Here is a 21,216-nt window from a genome sequence, read left to right as displayed (position 1 = left end):
AAATTAGAACAGTTCTGATTTTCGAACTAACGGAAATGAATATTCCAGGAATAAAAAATAGTGAAAGAATAGCATTCTGCTTCTAACCAATAAAGCTGTTCACCTCTTGTAGCCCACAAAAAACAATAGATTAAAAAATTTTAAACCTTTCGTAATATTTGTTACTCTTCTTCAGCTTAAAATGTTCTTCTGCAATATAAAACATGCGCTCGTCTAAGTTCTAAGTTTGGTTATTACGACGTAAAACACAAACTGTCCCAGAAGCCACGAATAACTGTTATTCTTTGCGTACGGGTAACATTTCCAGTTGGGTTGTAAAGCTTCAGTTATCGGTATATGACTTTCTGCGGTTCTGTTGATAGTGCTAATTTCTTCCTAGTCCAATTCCAAATTCTGATTCTATTTTCACATAAGAAGGTGTGCGCTACAGTTTCTACAAGCCCACATTTGTCGCAGTAAGGAGATGGTCTCAATTTGATTTTTCATAATCATTCCGCTGTGGGTATGGTTTCGTTTACAATGTCGCACCATACGGCACTGACTCTAGTTGGTATAATTTTATTGTTGATATTTTTCCAGAGGTTCCTCCAGTTTTTGTAGGTTAATTTACCGGAGTTGATTTGTATAGACGATGTCTGGTAATATAATCATAGACTGTTCTAGTGTTGGTTTGTGCTGGTGGAAGTCTTATACAGCTCCAATCGCCATAGTACTTTCGGACGTAATGTAGGCTGGCGTGCTACATTAACAGGAGCGTTCCTATCCCCAGGATCTACGAGAGGTACAGAAGTTTCGTGATGCTTGTCTTAGTGGCGTGTATTAGTTTAAAAGCACGTCTTTAATTCCAAGTCCTTTGTTTTGCCTCTGCAGTCGCCGTCTGGAAGGATACTTTGAAGATATTTTGTTTCCGCGTATACCAACACGCTGCAGCTAGTATTTTATGTGCAGTGACCTGCAGTATCGGTAAGACTGCTGCGACATGATAAATTTTGCTAAGTATGTATGTATTCATAAACTGAACTTTCTAAAATCAGTCTAACGATCGCAAGTCATGGGCCATCAACAAGGTTCCGACGACATTAAGTTTCCGTTACCAATTGTTCGTGACCATGCGCTTGGGATTCGCCCTTAACCACAATTCGTGATGGAGACAGTCCACAGTCGCTGTCGCTCTACCTGTCTGAGCCAGCGAGGATTGTCCACGGACCGTAATGCATGTTCCGTAGATTCACTGCCCCGTGGTTTGTGAACCCGATTCATCGGTAAACAGGTAGAACTGCAACGCATTCTCTGTTAATGCCCATTGACAGAATTGCACTCGATGATTAAAGTCAGCACCATGTAATTGCTGATATAGCGACACATGAAACGGGTGAAAGCGGTGACGATGCAGTATGCGCATGACACTACTTTGACTCAGTCCACCGGCTCTCGCAATGTCCCGTGCACTCATGTGTGGGTTCATGGCAACAGCAGCTAACACACCAACCGCACCCGCTTCTCCTTTGACGGGCCTGTTACGGACCCGTTTGCGTGCTACGACCATACCTGTTGCATACAGTTGGCGGTAGATGTTTTGCAATGTGCGGCACGTTGGATGCTCTCTGTCCGGGTACCGTTCTGCATACACCCTGCAGGCTTCAGCTGCATTTCGTCGACACTCGCCATAGATGAGTATCATCTCCGCTTTTTCAGAGTTCGAATACACCATGGCCACAGTTCCTACAACACTACACTATCACAGACGTCTGGTAACACGGTGTACTACAGTTGGTCTGCGTGCGGAGACGAATGCAGAATAACAATAGCAGCAAGCGCTACATGCGGACACTGCGACAGCTAGACCAAACCACAACAGTGCACTACAGCCATACTCGTAAACACGGTCGTCATCGTAAACACGTCCCTGCAGATGCTGCTCGCCGGCCGTGGCCCGTGTTTGTTACAACAAGCAACTGAACGTCGGAGGTTTCAAGCGTCAGCTTTAGGTTACAATATCTCCGGATGTAATTAACATTTTACAATGCAACAAACGGCACTGATTACGTATTTGTTTATATGTTCAGATGTGCTAACAAACCTAACGTGGTTCCATTTAAAAAAACGTAGGTTTGTGTTAGAAAACATACTTCCGTGCATTTTTGTATGGTTTGTATTAAACAATTACACTAGCCCCTCTCCTCACGTTCGGTCTGTGGAATCGGTTCGTCAGTATTTGATGTGGTTTACGAAATATATCCAGCGGTAACGTTAGGTGACTCACCCTGTATATTCTGCGGATAAGTAATGATTTTAGTTAGTTAGCAAAGTGCGATCAAAGAGTTAACATTGCCGCCATGAAACATTAGGCTGCACCAAACCAGTCGATGATCTGTTACACACTGGACAATGTGTCCGCTTAACGTATGTAGTATACTGTATGTGCATAGTTAAACTCGTTCTATTTTTATTTCCGAATGATGTGGCCTATCCCTAATGAAGGCGCCTTAACAGGAATACATATTCATATCTATCATGAATTTCATTCTAAATTCAACTGAAAGTAAACGAGTCAGAATTTAAATGTTGCCTGATCGTGAATTAAAGCCAGCTGTGACTTTTGAAAACCACTTTATTCTGCTACTAAAGTGATATTATGAATTAGAGAGTTGGGTTCGGTTTGTGATAACTCAGTTGTGATTGCTGGCATGTTTGCTCAAAATGCTCAGAAATCTACAGTGGTATTAGGCTATCTGAACGTCAGTGGAAGCAATTTCCCACTAACGTTTAAACATTTTAATGAAACAGAATCAACTCACATGCAGGACACACCTTTATGAATATAATCTACAGCAGTTATGTGCATAGTTGCTATGAAATATTGTGGAGCAGTTAACTGAAACTGCCACAACAAACTCCGAATCCTATGCAGGTAGATGTAGCCCATTATGTCGATGCATGCCACATGTCAATACGTGGAAGTGTGAATGAGTTACAACACTTAATATAGGTGAAGAAGTGTGGCGCCCAATACCTGACGACCCCACGAGAAACCGACACATATTTACACACAACAGCGCAGTTGAGCTAGGAGTATTAGACTGCAAGCACAAACAAATTTTGGTGGAATGAGGGGAAGATCACGTGTTCAGAAGTACCGTCATCTTGGATCTTTAGACTGAAAATAAGGCTAGATGGTCGCAACCGAGTAGTCTTCTGTGATAGTGGAAAGTATCAACACGTCTTTCTCCAATGTGCTAAGAATCCCTCAGCTGTTACGGAGGAAGACGAGACCAGCTGACGTCCGCTTTGGTTTGTTGTTATTACTGGAGAATCTGGACAAACTTGTTACTGGTGTTGGTAGTATAAATTACAAGGAAAATGGCACGCTTCTTAGCAGGAAGAGTTAAAGTGTGCTTGCACCCTTAAAGAACCGTTTTGCGATAACATTACGATTGTTAAAATCTGTGATCAAGTGGACTGTTAGGAGCAATTAGAGAAGGGATGGCCTGTAATGTTAAAGAAGGAGATCTGTAGATCATTTTACTATCATCTAGGTAGTAAACTCTCCAACTTAGTCACTGTTAGACACAGCGTTAAGGCGAAGCTACCTTTTCACCTGCACTAGAACGATAGTGTGACTGCAAGGGGAATACTGGACAAAATCGGTAAGGAAGCACTGGAAACCATTTTGAGGAAATATAAACATCCTGTGATTATACCATACAAAAACAATTAATAACTGTCTCATAGTTTAAACAATGTTGAATATAAATTAAGAGCACTTGTATTATATTTGTGGGCATATAGCAGCTATCTTGCAAAGTTGGTCTCAGGATGAAACCTGGTTCCTTTGTTCCTGCATAACCTTTTGAGAAGATTTTGTTAAGGGTCGTTGAAATCACAATTCTCTGAAACATAACGTTGCTTTTACTAAATACCTTGTTTCATTTGCACGTTGTTGAAACAGAATTTACCATAATGTACCTGACACTTTTCAAATATACATTGTGCAACTTGATTGAGCCATGGAAAGAACATAATCGATTAGAGAATAACATGTACCAAACTCAATAGATGCTAAACACACTCTCTCGCCCTCTTAATGCTATCTAATGTTACCTGCAGCAACTCTTATGCACTTGGCGCAAAAAATACCTTATACGTATGTTACAAGTCCAGCTTCCAGTATGTTCTAGTGTAGAAGAGAGTCCAAATAAGTACTGACTCGACTGTCTTAATTGAAACTGTCTTTTGATTTAATTTGTATATTGCTTCCTGAAAGTAATTACTTATGTGACGATTTTGAGGCCTAATGGTTGATAAAAAAGGTTTAGAATTTTGACAATAAAAAATAGTAGCTTCCTGATATTTTATAAAATCAATTTCATCATCGACAGTAAAATTAGAAAAATTATAAATAAAGGCAGGAATTTTGTTTACGCGAAAACTGCAGCATAATAATATTCTCTTTGCTGTAAGTTGGTTTTTAGAACATCTAAGTTGAGAACTGTGATTACTAATTTTCATCGTGCAAGATTGATATTACGAAATATATCGATATAAATAATAGAAATATACTAACAGAAAGACAGCTTTTTCACAATCAAATATGTTCACTGATATCTGCAGATGAGAAATATATAATTTCAGTAAGAAAATTAACCCAAGTCTGAATAAAATTTACGAGGAATCGGACGTTTCGGTTAAGATGTAAAAGTTCAGAGGAGGCTAGGTTCATTACAGTACGAAAAAGAAAACTAGAAATGTAAGAGATCTGCGCAAAGAAAACTAAAACTGGAATATATGGCGAAGACGACTGGCACGAAGGACGAATATAAACTGCAATTGGAAAAAGAAAAAGCTATTGCAAATCTGCAGGCGAAGCTTACATATTGCTTTAAACATAGTATACGGTGAAATCTGGCTACGTCTCACAAAATATCTGTCTGTACTTTTAATAGCACTGGTAAGTGGCCAATTGTTGGAGTCGTAGCCGAAAATGATGGATTTGAGCATGTTTACTACATTAAAGCATACACGAAAAAATTTGTTTATAAAGCTTCATTCCGACCTGGATCTGTTTAAAAAGGATGGTTACATTGTATTTAAATGTGCTAGACTGGATATTATGCACCTAGCAGCAGAACAACCAGTTACACAGCTTAAAACTACCGTGACGACGACGTTTAATGGGCGATCGTTTGCAAATGGTTTAACATAAATATCTATACGGAAATTCCACAAGAACGTGCAGGTAAAGAGCTGGTAGCAAATACCCAGATGTGTAATGTTATAACAATAGTGTTAGGCAGGAAATAAGAGGTAAGATCGAAATACTCAAATTCTCTCGCTTAGAAGAAGTGCTGGGAGGCATAGAGCTAATTCTGAAAGCCGTAAAAGAGATAGCTTACAGAAAAAAATTCGATATATATTGGAATTCGAGAACATACCTTCTTTGTACCTGTAAAATTACTACCTGGAGAAGAAATTAGAAGAATCCAACGTTGTAAAATACAATTTAAATGTAAGCTGGAAGTTATTAAAATCACACCAAATTACAATAAAGAAAGAGTTGTTTTCTGTGTGTAAATGTACATGCAAGAATTTATATAGTTTGAGAACATGTTATGCTTTCTTATTCTCTGCCCTGGCAAAAATACTAAAAAGTCTCCCATTTACAATGATATACGTGAATGGGGCGTGGGTAATTGTACCGCCTCGAATAGTGGTTCAAAATGGGTAGTTGAAACTGTAGCGAGCCCCTAGATGGCTTCGAGGACCTACATTTCCATTTTCTTTTCTTTCGTATGTGTAACACTCTGACTGTGCTTATGGGCTTATTACTCCGCTACACAAACTGCGGAACACCACACGTATATTGACTTTTTTCCTGTATGCGGAGAGGCTCACCATTGGAATATGACAGCAGGGTACTATGGAGCGTTTTGCAAGCTAGTATTCCATCAGTTTTAAACAATGCAAATGGTTGCTTTTTTGTTATGCCCAGAACTTTACTTGTAGATCGTATGTATGAGAATACACTACCACTGCATTCAGAATCCAAATAAAGGGTACAACAGAATACCGTAGCTGGGAACAGGATGGACTGTGTGCTTTCACCCTGTGCAAAACTCAAACAACATCTTACAGAACTTCTGATGTGCTTCACTCTGTTCTGTGCCAACTGATTCCCTTTAGTGTCAATTAACGAATAACTTACAGAACAGTCGTTGCGTGGTGTTTAACGATTCTACTGTTTGTCTACTGGCATACAGGTAGACCATTAACTATATTCTGTTTCCATACAGCCATAATAAGCTACTACTACTCATTGTGAATAGCAGATTAATCACTTAGACGTAGATGTAGACAGAAGAGCTATATTAAAACAGGGAGGTGGACGGGGGACGTTGTTCTCCACAATACCATCAGCAGCACAATCCTTCCATCGCGGTTTGGCACTCAGTCACACACAAATCGCGGAATATATCACTAAATTTTCCTATAACTTATTATTTGCCGCTATTTTTCGTTGAATATAATATGATTTCATTAATTTATACATACCGCACGTGGGATTCACATAGTATTCTGTATCATGAAGCTACACAATAAATCTACATTACCATAACCAGCCTGGTTTTGGTAGTTCTGTAAAGTTTTTCCTAGGTGAAGCATATTGTTCGGTTGGAGGTGACATCTTGCATATACAGTGATAACTAGTGCTACACTATATTATAAGACAGGTAGGGTTCACTGTTTAATGTGGCCTAGCGATCCTAGGCGCTGCAGTCTGGAACCGCGCGACCGCTACGTTCGCAGGTTCGAATCCTGCCTCGGGCGTGGATGTGTGTGATGTCCTTAGGTTAGTTAGATTTAAGTAGTTCTAAGTTCTAGGGGGCTGATGACCTCAGCAGTTAAGTCCCATAGTGCTCAGAGCCATTAGAACCATTTTTTTTTGGTTTAAAGTGGGTGACCTATAATTGCAGAGTAAAACTTATATATATATATATATATATATATATATATATATATATATATATATCACAAACCCAGGAGTGAGCAACGTTGTTGATAACCACCTTATTGATTTTACAAAGTATGTAGTCATGTGACTACGAGAAAATTTTTACGGTTTCCTTGCCTAAAGAACATGGTATTACCAGGATGGAGACCTCTACAGAATTGATTCTGTGTTTCATCTCTGTGCAAGACTGTTCAAGTATGTACCATATATGACGTCTTCGATCATTCTTTCCAACTACTCTGCTGTAGGATACAGTTAACCTCACTTTAGCAATTACTGGTTGTTCCTCACAGCTACTGGTGCTGTAATGCACTATCATACAGCCACACAGTAATGTTGAGGTACTTACCTCATAATATTTGCAGCTGTTTTGTTTAAGCTTTGATTATAGGAAATCTAAAATATGAACGACGTGCTCAAAGGCTTGATATTAAGTGTATATTGAGGCAGCATCATGAGTTAGCAGAATCTCTAACGTCATTTCCATTTTCGACCCACTAAATTTTAGAACTCAACAGCTTCCACGTTGTAACGAAACAAATATCATTACCACTTTGTATAAACTGTTTCATTTCAATAATGGAACTTTTTTTTCGTAACTTGTTGTTATGAGTGTTAGCCGTGCGTAGATGGATAACAATATATAGAAGGCATTGAGGTGTTAGAGCAATCACGGTAATCTTCTGCCATCTAGCGGTAACAGTAATAAAATAAGCTCACCTAGCACTGTAAGCACTGCACAGTGCTGTCGCCAGACAGATAAGCGAGCAATCTTAAATCGTAGATATGTTTTTGAAGTTTACTGTTGAAATAATAACTTGTGTATTGTTATATGTATTACTTTTATCATTGTAATTGTCATGGACTTACGTAAATACAAATGTACAGGGACATGGCTTTAGTTTTAAGACATAATCAGTAGGGACTTCCCCGTGGAAGGGATTTGGCAGCGAAATTACTGTTTTTTTACTCATTAGAAAATTCTCTAAGAAGAAATGGAAGACAGTCTAGATGTACGTGGGAAATGATGAACACATAATTATGTTATGGTGTTGTGGAAAAAATTGAGCATAATTGTTTAAAAGCCTCGGATGGACAAGACAAAGTAGCTACTATCAATTCTGCAGTGTTTTAAGCAGCTCTTATCCAAGGAAGAAGAGGTAGCTATATATTTTGTGGGTCAGTTTGAAGTTGTATGCTGGCCTACGGCATGCATTACATTGCAGCAAGATGTATTCTGCTGGCCAAGTATGAAGATGGGAAGTGCTACATCTAAACCATAATTAACAACTACAAATTCGTCATACTCTAGCAATTCTCGTAAGAGGCTACAAGCAGTGCTCATCACCTGTGAAAAGACAAAAGTATATTTTTAATGGTGCAGTTCAGTGTATCAGTGTACAATAGTTTTCACAGTAGGACGAAATATTGTAAAAGTCATGAACTTCTTTCTCTTTTTGTGAAGATAGTTGAGATGTTACAAATGTAACATGTTCTAAAGTTCTATTACTAGTAAAATTGAGTAAAAAATCGTGGTGTTTCCAAAGAACCCTTACCAGCTGTTTTGCTATAAACACTACTACAGATTGGAAGCAGTGTTGCAGAAGAAGACACCAGAAGGTACTGCGCAATTTTAATGTACCTACAACAGAAAAATACTGTGGTGACACTTAAGTCTACCCAAATTTCATAAATTTATTTGCGTGTGAGGGAAGTACTTCCATTTTGGTAAAGTGCAGGATATAGTGTTTTTAGTTTAATGATAAAGTAGTCACATCATTGTGGGCTTGTTTCGACATAAAGTGTAACGTTTTAATAATAATACAAAGCACATTTCTGTACAGAGTGATCAGATATTATAAAGTAATACGAAAGTAATGACTGCTAGGTGCACCACTAATAGAAGCACCACCACAGTAGCTAAGGACCTTCTATGCTTAGCAAGTTAATTTCAGTTAATTTTTCACTGTACGTTTGTTTATAAGTACAGGTGAGAGGTTTTGGCCGATAATTAACTCAGTACGTGTATGATGTCAATATTAGTCATTTTCAATGTAATATCGCCATCTCAAAGGGTTGCCCATTAGTATTTGTGTCCTCCTCTTCAGTGTTTTTAATAATGTCACTTTGTCGGTTCCTTTATTCAAAATTCTGTTGATGTGGTAAGGTACAAACTCTTCATTGTAGGGAAAGATCAGTAAAGTGAAGGCTGATTACTTACTACACGGGAGTGTCTGCCGAAAAACATTTAGGACCTCAATCGGCCGTCATAATTAATTATAGGTGAACAACTATCCATATTAGGATAAACTGAGTGGAGCATCACAACGTCTACTCCTGCGTGTCTGTATGGCATGGAGATAGTAGAGCAGCGAGTATAATTGGCGCCAGTGCACGACACTTTATTGGATTCCTGCCCCCCCCCCTTTCCCTCACCGGCACACGTTGCAAAACACTTTATTGGTGTCCCTCCCCCCCCCCCCCCCCCCCCCCTCCTGCTTGGCTCCCATGGTAGGACACTAGACTTCCCCCTTCCCGAAACACATATAGTAATATAATATACAAATTTACTCCATTAATAATATATTTTCTGGAAAATCTTATTTGATTTGGAGATAATTTGGCGCCCTTCTACAAGTGGCGCCTGGGGCATAATGGACCCTTGCTCCCCCTCTCTACGCCACTGGACAGAGAATAGCATCACTTTAATACGCGTTGCAGCATTTCTTTAGCATTTATAGCTATGGAGGGTGGTCATATAATGTCTTACATCACACTCTTCACATTGATCACATATTTTTAAAATATTGTGAACAATAACATAGGCAAAATACAGTCTATAAAGCTTTTAGAGAGTCTTTTGACTGCAAACTTGTTATTTACATAGTCTTCAGCACTCCTGTGTCATTTGTAATAACAGCAGTAATTTTCTATCTGTATTATCGATTAAATTTTTTTCTGAATAACATGATGCATTATATCTGCCCCTCCTAAAATGGTGCTTGAGATCAATTTACACGTGGAAATGTTTACTTTGAAGGTGCGTTGTGACTCACATCAAGAGCAGGCCTAATTAATTACATTCAGTCTGTCTATTTGCCTGCTTATGATTGTATTTAGCTAACATATCTTTTTCTGCAGTTATAAGCCCAGTCATATTACTTTTAGGACATTGAATTATCAGACTTCGCATCTAAAACGTCAGCTGTTGTTGGATATGGAAATCTAGCATTGGAGTACATACTTCAAAATTTTGGTAACTAATTTGGCATAAATATGTGCATAGCGAAATTAATTTAAACTTTCCTTTGCCCTTTTTTTCTTCCCCTGCCCCATATGGGCAGGGGAGGTCTGGCAGCAGCACAATCCGCTGCTCTTCAGCTGAGTGACATTAAAGTTAATAGAACGAGGAAATTATAATATAAAAGGCGATGAAAAGGGGGACACAAGAACAGAAGAAAATGGAGTCAATGGGGGTTAAAATATACACTGACATGGAGACGGTCATTGCGGGAGAGTTAAAAAAAGTCGACATAAAGTTAAAAAAACACAGTTAGTGATTCGTGGAGCACATAAAATACACTGAAGTTACTCACAGTAGTTAAAAGTTGGCCACAGTATTAAAACACTCCAGAACAATGACATTTTGACACCATTGTAAGAGATGGAGCACTCATGATGAAGGATAAAAACTGCTAAGAGGGACCTGCCAAGGGAGAGGAGGCCTGAGAGGAGGGAAAAAGAAGAGACAGGGAGGTGCATTGAGGTAGGAGGGTGGGATGGGGTGGGATGAAAAGTAAGGGGGGTCGGGGGGTGCACAAAGGGGCAGGAGACAGGTGGGGTGGGAGGATATCAGGGTGAAGCTCATCATTTGGGAGTTGCATTGGGAAAGAAGTGGACGGTGTGGAGATGGAGAGAGGGCAGGACACTACAGAAAAGGTGAGGCAATGGACTGGGGGTAGAGAAGATAGAAGTCACCAGGGAGTGGGGGGGATCGAGTGTGCAGACAATGTACGGGGTAAGGATGTGTTCGAGGAAAAGGAGATATGGGAAGGTGATAAGGTCGCAGAGGATCTGCATGGGGGGCGGGAGGTTGATACGGAAGCTGAGGTGCAGTGTATGGTGTTCAAGGATTTGGAGAGCTTTATACAATCTAGGTGACGCTGGTACAAAAAAAGAACAGGTCAAATCAAGGATTTGTAGATGTGAATGATGGTGGAAGGATGCATTCCTCATGGCTGGCCAGACAGGAGTTTCATATTGTGGGCTTTGTGTTGGATCGTAAGGAGATGGGGAGTCCAGGTGAGGTGATGGTTAAGAGTGAGGCTGAGGTATTTCAGGGTAGGAGTGAGGTGGATAGGATGACCATAAATGGCGAGGTAAAAATCGTGGACCTGGAAGGAGCAGGTGGTACGACCTATGTTGATTGCCTGGGTCTTGGAAGGGTTGACACAAGGAGCCACTGGTTGCACCAGGCAGTGAACTGGTCAAGGTGGGTTCGAAGGGCACGTTGGGACTGTTGAAGGTTTGGATAAATGCCAGGAAGGCAGAATCATCTGCAGATTGGAGGAGGTGAAGAGGTGGGGAAGGTTTGGGCATCCTGCAGTATACAGGAAGTGGCGGAGATGGAAAAGGGCAGCCGGCCGAAGTGGCCGTGCGGTTAAAGGCGCTGCAGTCTGGAACCGCAAGACCGCTACGGTCGCAGGTTCGAATCCTGCCTCGGGCATGGATGTTTGTGATGTCCTTAGGTTAGTTAGGTTTAACTAGTTCTAAGTTCTAGGGGACTAATGACCTCAGCAGTTGAGTCCCATAGTGCTCAGAGCCATTTGAACCATTTTTTGGAAATGGGCAGAGCCTTGGGCACGCTGGCGGTGGGATAGAAAGTACAGGAGTTGGTATTGTGAATAGCGATTTAGGAGGGATGATGGGAGAGGAAGGAAGCAACGAGATGGACTAAATTGATGGGAAGAGGGCTAGGGCCTCTCGTTGGGTAGACCGTTCTGGTGCAAGTCTTTCGAGTTGACGTCACTTTGGCGACTTGCGTGTCGATGGGCTTGAAATAATGATGATAAGGACAACACAACACCCAGTCCCTGAGCGGAGAAAATCTCCGACCCATCCGGTAATCGAACCCGGGCCGTTAGGTATGACATTGCGTCGCACTGACCACTCAGCTACCAGAGGCGGACGGAAGAGAGGTAATCTGGAGTTTAAAGAGGAGCCCAGGATGCCGGACACGGTTGTAGGCGTTCTGGAGGTCGAGGGAAACAAAGATAGCGGAGTGACTGGAGGGTAAGAAGATTGGTGAGGTTAAGGAACTGATCCATCGGCTGAGAAGGAGGGCTGGAAGCCACACTGGGTAAGGTGAAGGAGGTGGTGCTGGTCAAGGTGGTGATGAATACAATGGGAAAGGATGGACTAGAAAAACTTCTTTTGCATTGGAGACATACTTTTTCAACATTGTGACATAACATTAATTGATTTAAGTCTCACATCATTTCTTCATGTATTAAACTCAACTGGGCCCTGAATACTAGATGTAAACATCGCACTTTTTGCACTGCCAACGTATTTTTCATATTCTAAAATTTTTCAACATCTTGGATTTGGAAAATAATTAATTTACAACCCTGTTGCAGTTTTCAGCAGTCGAGCCATGTATTTGGAAGAGTGAGAACTACTGCTCATGGTTCCAAGAATAAAGTATCCGTGTTTCTACAGTGCAGTCACCTGTTGGAGGCAGTAATAATCTGAAAGCAGTTGTTGCAGACATATGCTTATGAAAGGTGCACTCGTTTTCTATAATGCAGCCTTCTGCTGGTGACAGGAGCAACTAGCATGTGAGGCAGAACTTACATTTATTTCGCGTTTTCAAGTTTCGTGGAACAGTATTTAAGGTAAACCTTATTTACAACAAATATGAATCCCTGATTCGCTATTTATATTTTATAAGCAAATGTTGGTTTTTAATTGTAAATGGAGAAATATAGTGTCAACTCATTGCAGTATTCCATGGTGAATGATTTATGTATTTAAATGAAATTTACCAATGTGACAAGGCCCAAAACTACCCCCTTGTCAAAGACCTTTCCCGAGACGAACTACAGGATGAACACGATGTTCTGATAGCTGTTGCCACTTTCCGCAACCGTCCACCTCTGAGGTCTGCCCCCCACCTTACTTCCATGGCAGAAGCCCAACGGAAATCCTGTAGAACATCTTTGGGATGTTTTGGAACTCCGACTTCGTGCCTGGCCTCTCCGACGGTCATCGATACCTCTCCTCAGTGCAGCACTCTATGAAGAATGGGCTGCCATTCCTGAAGAAACCTTCCAGCAGCTGATTGAACGTGTGCCTGCCAGAGTGGCAGCTGTCATCAAGGGTAAGGATGGGCCAACACCATACTGAATTCCAGCATTACCGAGGAGGGCGCCACGAACTTGTACGTTATTTTCAACCAGGTGTCAGGATACTTTTGATCAAATAGTGTACATCTCAGACTGATTACTGACACTTAATATGCTTATGACGAATAGCCAGTTAGCTACTCATTCCCATTGTCTTCTATGGCATATTGACTTCCTCCAAATTTCGAAATGTGATTTGCTTATGAAGAAAAACTCAGTAATTAAGTAGAGAAATGGAATCAGATGTGTATGTATCATAGATTCCAAATGACTTTCAATACTATTTAAGTACAGTACTGCTGTGTGTGGTACTCCCTCCCAACGTTGCTACGCGTTCCATTAAAATTGCAGTCTTCCATGCCCTATACGTACATGTAGACTCCCTCCTAATTTCGAAATGTAATTTGTTTACGGAAACAATACCCAGTTATCCAGCGAAGCAATGGAATCAGATGTGTGTATCATGGTTTCCAAAAGACTGTCAGGGCTATCTAAGTACAGTGAAGAGGTGCACGGTACTCGCTCCCATCATGGACAAAATGTTCCGTTAAAACTACAGTCTTCTGCACAATATACGTCTCACTCTGCGATTTGAAATGTACTTCCATATCGCTATTATTTAATACAGTCGCTACTATTTAATACAGTCAATTTTTTAAATCAGGGTTTAAAACCATGTTCTTTTTAGTGGTGGAAGATGAAAATATTTCTGCCAGACGTTAGGAGTCCTAAATATCCATCCTGTCAAAAAATTTCACTTTTATCCGGATCTATAAGCAAATAGTGATCTACAGAAGACCGTTGAACCAGTCTAGGCTGGTGATCCATTTTTACGTCAACCAGTTCTGGTTTAGAAGAAATTCATTTATTTTTGATGCCTCCATACTAATTTCTCCAAATATGCATCATGCTCCAGACTATGGGAAATGGTAAAATGCCGCCATAATGCATAGATGTCCCCCAATTAACGTACTGATATGTGACGTTACCCTTCCATCCGACATACAGTACATACATTAAGAAACCAGACCCCTTCTACCGCCAATTCTGATTACATCTGGTGTATAATGTTTTTTACTAAAGTAATGTGTCAAATGGCGGTATACAGCCCTCGCAGCTTCTTTTCTCCCTGTAGTACACCCCAATAGAGAATCTAGTCGCTACTTGGTTAATGGAATGTACATGTCGTAAAGCACTTGTTAACAGATCATATGGAACTGTGTAACGCAGGTCTTAAAAGGAATACGCTGTTTGGAGAAGAGATAATGTTTTTAACCCCATGGAAGGCTACATATGTTGAGAGAACGGTGGTACTGTATGCCGGTTCTATGTTTAGACACTAAAACAGTCACAAACCAGAGCTTCAAGCCCTAATAGAAAGCACTGAAGTTCAAATAGTTATAGGTACGGAAAGCTGGCAAAAGCCCGAAATAGGTTCAGGCGAAATGTTTTCAAACGACCTAAAGTGTTCAGAAAGGATATATTAAATACAGTTGGTGGCGGAGTATTTATTGCTGTCAGAAGCAGCTTGGTAGTGAAACTAAAGTAGATAGTTCCTGTGAAATAGTATGGGTAGACATTATACTTGACAATCGGACTAAACTATTAACTCGATAGTTTTAGCGTCTCCCCGCCTCAGAAGATATAGTTGCTGAACAGTTGAAAGAGAACTTGAGTCTCATTTCAAATTTGCTGCCTGATACGATTATAGTCGGTGGTGACTTCAATCCACCCTCGATATGCTGGAAAAATTATACGTTTAAAGCTGGTGGCAGCATAAAACGTCATCCGAAACTGTACTGAATGCTTTCTCAGAAAATTATTTTGAACAATTTCTTCACGAGCCCGCTCGAAGCGTAAATGGTTACGAAAGCATACTTGACCTCTTAGCAACAAATAACCCTCGTCAAACATGGAGTATCGTGACGAATACAGGGATTAGCGACCACAAGGCAGTTGCTGCCAGGCTGAATACCGTAACACCCACAACCATCAAAAAGAAACGCAAAGTATATAATATATTTTAAAAAGCTGAAAAAATGCTCTTAACGCCTCTTTAAGAGACAGTCTTCAATCCTACCGATCTGATCATGTAAGTGTAGAAAAGATCTGGCCTGATTTCAAAGAGATAGTATCGACTGCATTTGAGGAATATATACCACATAAATTAATAAGTGATTGTAGTGATCCGCCATGGTACACAAGACGGGTCAGATCGCTGTTGCAGAAGCATGCCAAATTTAAAAGAAAGCAAAATCCATAATATTGGCAAAGTTTTGCAGGGGTTCGAAATATAGCGCTTGCTTCAATGCGAGATGCTTGTAATAATTTTCACAACGAAATTCTGTGGCGGAATCTGCCAGAAAACCCAAACAGATTCTGGTCATACATAATGCACACCAGTGACAAGAAGCAATCAATACCTTGACTGCGCGATAACAACGGTGAAGTCATTGATGACTGTGCCACTAAAGCAGAGTTCTTAAACACGGTTTTCCGAAACTCCTCCACCAAAGAAGACGAAGTAAATATTCCTGAATTCCAATCAAGAGCAACTGTGAAGATGAGAAACACAGAAGTAGATATCCTCGGTGTAGCAAAACTGCTTAAATCACTTAATAAAGGCAAGGCCTCCGGTCCAGATTGTATACCAGACAGGTTGCTTTTAGAATATGCTGATAAAATAGCTCCATCTCTAGAAATTATATGCAACCGCTCACTCATAGAAAGTTCCGACTGGAAAATTGCTCATGTCACACCAATACCCAAAAAGTAAAATAGGAGTAATCCCCTGAATTACAGGCCCGTATCACTAACGTCGATTTGCAGTAGGGTTTTGGAACATATACTGTGTTAGAACATTATGAATTACCTCTAAGAAAACAATTTATTGGCACCATAGTTAGCACAGATTCAGAAAACATCGTTCTTGTGAAAGACAACTAGCTCTTTATGCTCATGAGATGATGTGTGTTATCGAAAGAGGATGTCAAATTGATTCCTTATTTTTAGATTTCCCGAAGGTTTTCGACACCGTTCCTCACAAGCGTCTCCTGACCAAACTGCGTGCCTATGGAACTGCCTCAGTTGTGCGACTGGATTCGTTATTTCCTGTCAGAAAGCTTACAGGTTGTGGTAATAGACGGCAAGTCATCGAGTAAAACAGAACAAATATCCGGCGTTCCCCAAGGAAGTGTTATGGGCCATCTAGTGTTCCTGATCTATGTTAACGACATGGGAAACAATCTGAATATCCCTCTTAGAGTGTTTGCAGATGATGCTGTCATTTACCATTTGTAACTTCCTGGCAGATTAAAACTGTGTGCCCGACCGAGACTCGAACTCGGGACCTTTGCCTTTCGCTGGCAAGTGCTCTACCATCTGAGCTTCCGACGCACGACTCACGCCCGGTCCTCACAGCTTTACCTCTGCCAGTATCTCGTCTCCTACCTTCCAAACTTTACAGAAGCTCTCCTGCGAACCTTGCAGAACTAGCACTCCTGAAAGAAAGGATACTGCGGAGGCATGGCTTAGCCACAGTCTGGGTAATGTTTCCAGAATGAGATTTTCACTCTGCAGCGGAGTGTGCGATGATATGAAACTTCCTGGCAGATCAAAACTGTGTGCCCGACCGAGACTCGAACTCGGGACCTTTGCCTTTCGCGGGCAAGTGCTCTACCATCTGAGCTACCGAAGCACGCGAAAGGTCCGAATCCCAGCAGTCAGTAGTTTTACTCCTGACTATGATGGTGGAGATAACCATCAAAAGCTCGAGAATTTTATTAGAACTGATGTGGCTTGAAAACTGTGAAGATTTTATTGCAACTGCAACAATTATTTTTGTTTTTCTGTCTTAAGCGTACTGAAAACTGAAAATCTAATTCACCAAACGGGATTCACATTTTTGGATTATTTCAGTGATTATAATGTAATCTTTTGATCATTAGAGACTGTGAAAACATTTTTCTTAAGAATGCTGTATTGGCACTAGCCCAAAAACAGAGTAACACAGATGAAACGTTAACACTATAGCATTCACTGCAAAACGTAAACATGCACAGGAGATTTCGTAAGGTACCAATAACATAAAGCTGCAAGTCAAGGAAGTGTCCTGTACGTGAAAACCATATACCATTACAAGAAAAGAGGGCTCAAAAAGGAATGGAGAAAATTAAACCAGCTGACATGAAAGGAGAAGCAACTGATACCAGAATGTGGAACAAGGAACACAGAACGCTGACAGTAATGTCTAGAATGAGTCGTCCTTAAGCAAAACTGTCTTTCAGGCAATAAATACTGATTAAATGACAAAATAATCTACTCATAGTGATTACAATATTACCACTTCTGATGCTTTGTGAATAAAAGCGGAAAGAGCCTATGCTGAAAAGATATTCAACTTGTGGTACGTTTAAGACAGAGAGAACCAAGCTGCGGGTGGTACTAATTTTCTGTGTAGTGCTTCACAGTGGTAAAGACTGATATTAATTTAGTCCCAGATGGTTTCATACGAACGATGTATCTAGGCTACCGTAATATTTATATGAGAATTATCGAGGTGTAATGTGATGGCTGTGGTAGTTAGCGTTTCCCTCTCACAATCCCGGTGTGAGCAGGATCATCTCAGATAGTTGCTCCGCTGCCATAGATGAGCACTTTTTCTTCTTCACCTCTATCTCCTGCGATCTACATGCCGTAAGAACAGTATCCATCCAAAGCTGTATTAATTCCTACACAGACCTCCAAATCTTCTCAATCTACGTTGGACAAGCATGAGAAGATATTGTCCAAACCATTCCTAAACGGAAAGGCTGAACTTTAGAACATGCCAACCACAGGCAAGTAGAGCTGGAGGCGAGAAATCGCGCACTGAAATGTCAGTTTTCTTAATGGATTCAAGGCGAAGGAAAAAGGGGGGGGGCGGTGGAGAGGATCTTTTATACTACATGAACATAATTTACAAGAAAAATCTGAAAAGAAAGTGGACGTGAACAAGCCCTGGTGACACGGTTAAGAACGAAACTGATTCACATCCTCACGTCGGACACTAGAATGCGCCCAGTTGCGTCAGACACAAATCGCTGCAGCATAGGTAGCGACCATATGTCAGTTAGAGCCAGGTTTCATATTAACACTCGCCTCGAGAGAGTGATTACCTGCAATATTCAATATGCAGTAAAGAAAGTCAGTGCTCTCCAAATGCAGAATAATCCGAGATTCAAAACAACTTACATAAGAAATGCGAAACACTAGCGAAGCCGCAGCCGCATTCAGAGACCTGAACAAAAACGCAAAGTAGGCGATTGGGACTAATAGAGAAATGTATGGAGTGTAATGTCACAAGTCACATGGCTTTCATAGTATAACATAAGGCGATTAACACTTTAGAATCCTAAGAAATATTGAGAATGATGAACAGAGCTCGTATTGAGTATAGATAAACAAAATTAATCAGCTATATTTACGAGAATACCTTTACACGTTTGAAAATAAAAGAAGACTGGATCACTGGAAATGTTCGATTGAGAAGAGGCGTCAGACAAGGATCCATCACCTCACCTAAGTTATTCATCTTGGCTCTGGAGGATATGTTACACCGTCTGTTCTGGGAACAGAAAGCCATCAACGTGGAAAACGTCTCAATAATCTTTCCTTTGCAAATGATAGCTTCTTCTTTAGCGGTATCACTGACGAACTGTCAACAATGATACGAGAATTCATAGATGCTTCCCAAGCTGCAGGCATTAAAATGAACCTTCAAAAGCCCAAAATGATGATCCTGCCAGTATTAATGTCTCCATCGAAAACTATGCCCTGGAAGTACGAATTCATTTATCTGAGGCATAAAATCATACTTGGAAAAGATAACCAGACAGCAGAGATCACCTGGAAAATTGGTCTCATCTTGATGGTATTCGGGAACCTGGTTACATTCTCCGTAAACCTACTGTCCCTTCAAGACTAAAAAGGAAGGTTTATGACACCTGGATCCTGTGAATAACAACATATGGGCTTGAAACTATGACTCTTAGAAGAAACAGTGCAAATCATCGATCGATCTGTCAAAGGACAATAGAAAGAGAGATTTTGCAGTGAGTCTGAGAAACATGATCAAGAACGGAGAGATAAGGAGGAGAACGGAGGTTTATCTCTACGACGTTTCTGAGCAGGTAGCGAGGCTGGAGTGGCACTGTGCAGAACACGTGAGCAGGAACAAATTCAAATAGATACGAGGTGCATTAAAGTTCTAAGGCCTCCGATTTTTTTTCTAATTAACTACTCACCCGAAATCGATGAAACTGGCGTTACTTCTCGACGTAATCGCCCTGCAGACGTACACATTTTTCACAACGCTGACGCCATGATTCCATGGCAGCGGTGAAGGCTTCTTTAGGAGTCTGTTTTGACCACTGGAAAATCGCTGAGGTAATAGCAGCACAGCTGGTGAATGTGCGGCAACGGACAGTGTCTTTCATTATTGGAAAAAGCCAAAAGTCACTAGGAGCCAGGTCAGGTGAGTAGGGAGCATGAGGAATCACTTCAAAGTTGTTATCACGAAGAAACTGTTGCGTAACGTTAGCTCGATGTGCGGGTGCATTGTCTTGGTGAAACAGCACACGCGCAGCAATTCCCGGACGTTTTTGTTGCAGTGCAGGAGGGAATTTGTTCTTCAAAACATTTTCGTAGGATGCACCTGTTACCGTAGTGCCCTTTGGAACGCAATTGGTAAGGATTACGCCCTCGCTGTCCCAGAACATGGACACCATCATTTTTTCAGCACTGGCGGTTACCCGAAATTTTTTGGTGGCGGTGAATCTGCGTGCTTCCATTGAGCTGACTGGTGCTTTGTTTCTGGATTGAAAAATGGCATCCACATCTCATCCATTGTCACAACCGACAAAAAGAAAGTCCCATTCATGCTGTCGTTGTGCGTCAACATTGCTTCGCAACGTGCCACACGGGCAGCCATGTGGTCGTCCGTCAGCATTCGTGGCACCCACCTGGATGACACTTTTCGTATTTTCAGGTCGTCATGCAGGATTGTGTGCACAGAACCCACAGAAATGCCAACTCTGGAGGCGATCTGTTCAACAGTCATTCGGCGATCCCCCAAAACAATTCTCTCCACTTTCCCGATCATGTCGTCAGACCAGCTTGTGCGAGCCTGAGGATGTTTTGGTTTGTTGTCACACGATATTCTGCCTTCATTAAACTGTCGCACCTGCGAACGCACTTTCGACACATCCATAACTCCATCACCACATGTCTCCTTCAACTGTAGATGAATTTCAATTGGTTTCACACCACGCAAATTCAGAAAACGAATGATTGCACGCTGTTCAAGTAGGGAAAACGTCGCCATTTTAAGTATTTAAAACAGTTCTCATTCTCGCCGCTGGCGGTAAAATTCCATCTGCCGTACGGTGCTGCCATCTCTGGGACGTATTGACAATGAACGCGGCCTCATTTTAAAACAATGCGCATGTTTCTATCTCTTTTCAGTCTGGAGAAAAAAAAATCGGAGGCCTTAGAACTTGAATGCACCTCGTAAAAGCAACTGATGCCGTGGCGTCCATATTTTAATACCATTTTCTATTTGTTTAAGGAAACACAAGAATCATTAAAGAGAAATTAGTCATAAACAATATATTCTCGCATGTTATCTGAAACAGTCCAGCAATGATCACGTTGTTTACTGAAACCGTGTATGAAGAATCCTACAGGTTCTGAGTCAAATACGTAATAAAACTAGGTTTGAACTGCGTTTGGTCTGGAAAGCAATTTCTTGCAGGTGTTCGG

The sequence above is a fragment of the Schistocerca americana genome, chromosome X (assembly GCF_021461395.2).
Source record: "Schistocerca americana isolate TAMUIC-IGC-003095 chromosome X, iqSchAmer2.1, whole genome shotgun sequence".
NCBI classification, from domain to species: domain Eukaryota; kingdom Metazoa; phylum Arthropoda; class Insecta; order Orthoptera; family Acrididae; genus Schistocerca; species Schistocerca americana.
This window is presented reverse-complemented; position numbering follows the sequence as displayed.